Source organism: Suricata suricatta, chromosome 14 (assembly GCF_006229205.1).
Source record: "Suricata suricatta isolate VVHF042 chromosome 14, meerkat_22Aug2017_6uvM2_HiC, whole genome shotgun sequence".
NCBI classification, from domain to species: domain Eukaryota; kingdom Metazoa; phylum Chordata; class Mammalia; order Carnivora; family Herpestidae; genus Suricata; species Suricata suricatta.
This window is the reverse complement of record NC_043713.1, coordinates 59,970,200-59,974,040: the sequence shown is the minus strand read 5'-3', so window position 1 is coordinate 59,974,040 and position 3,841 is coordinate 59,970,200. Positions and strand designations below refer to the sequence as shown.

At 36.6% G+C, this 3,841-nt stretch overlaps 1 pseudogene; it reads right to left on the bottom strand.

Annotated features, from left to right (window-relative positions):
• Positions 1 to 462: 462 nt before the first annotated feature.
• On the bottom strand, positions 463 to 1,776 carry LOC115278350 (annotated as a pseudogene).
• Between the last annotated feature and the right edge of the window lie 2,065 nt (positions 1,777 to 3,841).

The window sequence follows — 3,841 nt, the reverse complement described above, 5'->3', positions numbered from 1 at the left end:
TTCTTTTGGATTCTGTTGTAAATAGGATTGTTTTCTTAATTTCCTTTTCAGATTGTTCACTGTTAGTGTATAGAAGTGCAGGTGATTTTTGAGAGTTGGTTTTATAACCTGCAACTTTGCTGAATTCATTAAACAGTTCTAACAGTTTTTATATGTAATCTTTTGGGTTTTCTACATGTCAAATCATGTCATCCGCTAACAAATACCTTTACTTCCCTCTTTCCAATTGGGTATCTTTTTCTTTTTTCCCTCAGACACTCAACTGACTTAGCCACCCAGGCCTCCCTAATGTTACATTTATTTTCTTATGTTGAACTGTCCTTGCATTCCAGGGATACATCTTTTTTCTAGTTATTATTATTGTTATTATTATTATTCTAGAGCCAGTATTTGTATTTACAGAGCTGGCAAATCAAAGCGTAACAAACCATCATGTATCAGGGTTGGTAAGAAGACCAGGTGTTATTTCACGACCGCCACTATGTGTTTCTTCTTCTCCAACACGACCGATACAGATCCAGGCTTGCTTTGTTTGAGACGGTCCACTTCCTTCCGTCGACGAGCTTCTTTCATGATGCGCTGTTCCTGAATCTGGCTGTAGATGGATTTTGGTGGATGTCGGTGACGAGCGATGCGTTTTATCTGAGGATGGTGTTGAAATTTCTCTTTCAATTTCTGGTTATAATCGTTGGCTGCTTTTTCTTGTGATGTAAGCACACCCAACTTTTCAGAAGCATTAGCTTTCCACAGATGAATGTTCATTTCATCAGATCCACACATAATATATTTGCTGTCAGAAGTCCATTTTATACAGATAACATGTTGCATTCTCTTTGTGTGATAGACTTCCCTGCTTCTACTCTTGTCCAAAGGAAAGATTCGAAAGGATTTGTCAAAACTAGCAGACACAAACTCCTTCCCAGTGGGGGAATAGTCCACATCAAGCACTGCAGATACATGATCCATATGGACCATTACAGGAGTGTCCAGCGCATGCATATTGAAAGTATATAAATTGTAATCCTCATTTGCTGCAGTAAAAATGAAAGCTTCCATAGGGTTCCAACAAATTGTGTTTGTTCTCATATCTAAGATGACCTTTTTCAGGGGAGTAGCTTGCCTCATGTCATATAGTACTATATTCCTGTCAGAAACACAACTTCCCCAGAGAAATGTCTTGATTGGGTTAAATTTAACACTACTTATGCTGTCGAGTCCCCAGGTCATTGAACATACTGGACTTGTTCCTTGTTCATCCCAAATGTCTACTTGCTGCCCACATGTGGCAAAAACAGCTTCTTTCCAGTGATGATCAACCCTCGTATACACGGTCTTTCCTAATATTGTATGCAATGGTTCCTCTTCTTCTCCATAGCCTGGTCCGTCCATTTTCCACTGCTTCACAGTTTTGTCATCACCAACAGTAAAGAAAAAGGTCCCACAAAAGCAAGTACATATTCCTTGTACAAAACCCTCATATGCTTGTAGTCAAGTTCCAAATTCTAACCTCTCCATCACAAGCCCTGGAAAGGACAGTAGCCAGGCTCTTTGGGTGCTTTGCCAAGCAATTGACTCCATCTTGGTGACCATCCAAGGAAGCAAGGAATGGTTTTGCAAATACCCGTTCCAATTTGGTAGCATTTAAAGCTCTTACGTATTCTCGTGGGACCTCAAAAGGATGTAAGGTAGGATCATAGGTTCTTGAACTATTTGTAAGTCCAGCTTGGTTTCACGGACATAGTTGTCCGGGTTCCGGCTCAGCATCTTCACCTTCATTTCGGCTGCTAGGTGTCCCCGAGCTTTTCCTCCAAGTTTGGGTTACCCTCGCCTCTCCCAGGGATAAATCTTACTTGTTCATGGTGTAAAGTCCTTTTAAAATACTGTTGTTTTGGTTTATTAGCATTTTGTTGAAGAGTTTTGCATTGATATTCATCAGGGATATTGATCTGCATTTTGTCGGATCTTTGGTTTTAGTAGCTGAGTAATGTTGGACTCGTAAAATGTGTTAGAAAGTTTTCCCTCTTCTTCAGCTTTTGGGTGGGGTTCGAGAAAATTTTGTGTTAATTTTTTAAATATTTGGTGAAATACTCTAATGAAGTCATCTGGTCCTGGACTTTTCTTGTTGGTTTTTTTTTGAGTGAATAGTAATTGATTATAGATTAGTAATTGATCCTTAATTAAGCCTCCTTAATAGTTATAGGTCTATTTGGATTTCCTCATGATTGAGTCTTACTAGATTATTTCTAGGAATTTATACATTTCTTTTAGGTTATCTAATTTGTCAGCACATAATTGTTCATAGTAGTCTTTTATTTTTTTTTCATAGTAGTCTTTTATAATCTACTTTATTTCTGTGGCATCAATTGTAATTTCTCTTTCATCTGACTTTAGTCTTCTTTTTCTTTGTCTTTTTGCAATTTTTCAATTTTTTTCAATTTTGTTGGTCTTTTCAAAAAACCTAATTCTTTATGTGACTCTTTATCTCGGGGTCCTGAGTTTGAGCCCCATGTTGGGTCCAGTGTTTCCTTAGAAAAAAGTAACCAATTCAGGGCACCCGGTTGGTTCAGTTGGTTAAGTGTCTGACTTCAGCTCAGGTCATGATCTCATAGTTTCAGAGTGTGAACCCTGAGGCTCTGTGTGACAGGCAGAGCCTGGTGCCTGCTTCAGATTCTCCCTTTCTCTCTGCCCCTCCCCTACTCATGTTATCTCTCTCTCTTTCAAAATTAAATTAACATTAATTTTTTTTAAAGTAACCAATTCTTAGTTTCACTGATTTTCCCATTTTTTCCTACTCTATTTTGCTTATTTCTTCTCTAATTTTTTCTTTTCATTGCTAACTTTGGATTTAAATTCCTTGACATATAAAGTTAGGTTGTTGATTTGAGAAGTTTCTTCTATTTTAATGTATTTACTGCTATAAACTTAGTACTGCTTTTGCTGCATCCCATAAGTTTTTGGTATGTTGTGCTTTCATTTTCATTTCTTTCATTTCATTTTCTAGTTTCACTCATGAGTTATTCTTGGACCACTGATTTTTTTTTTGTGGTGAATAATTTGTTTTGATGTATTGTTGGATTTCTTTTTTGACAATATTTTATTGAGACTTACCCTGATGCCAAAATCATATAAAGACACTACAAAAAAAACCCCTCAGAATATTATAGGTCAGTATCTCTAATGACTCTAAATGCAAACATCCTCAACAAAATAATAGTTAGCTTCACCTACATTTTTTTATCTTTTAGCTAGAAAATGAAAAAAGCTGGATATAACATTTATTTAACACACTATACCCAAAATAGAATTTCACCAATACAAAATTGAGATAATTTACATTCTTTGTATATCTTCAAAATCTTGTATTTTATACCGATAGCAAGTTAATTTGCATTAGCCATATTTTAAGGGTTCAATATTATTTAATTTCCACTTATTTATAAATCTTCTGGTTTCCTACAGCTACTGATTTCTAGTTTCATTCCATATTAGTCAGAAAAATACTTGATATGATTTCAGTATTTTAAGATTTATTGACTTTTTGTGGCCTAACGTGCTCTCCTGGAGAATGTTCTATGTTGGCTTGAGAAGACTGTCTTGTGCTGCTGTTGTGCGGAGTATTCAGTCTTTTAGGTCCAACTGGTCTAGAGTGTGTGCCTCTATTTCCTTTTTCATCTTCTATCTGGTTGTCTGGTTGTTCTAGTCATTATTGAAAGTGAGGAGTTGAAATCGCCTATTTTGGGGGCACCTTGTGGTTTAGTCAGATAAGCATCTGACTCTTGGTTTTGGCTCAGGTAAATATCTCACGGTTTGTGAGTTTGAGTCTTGCGCTCTGTGTGCCAGC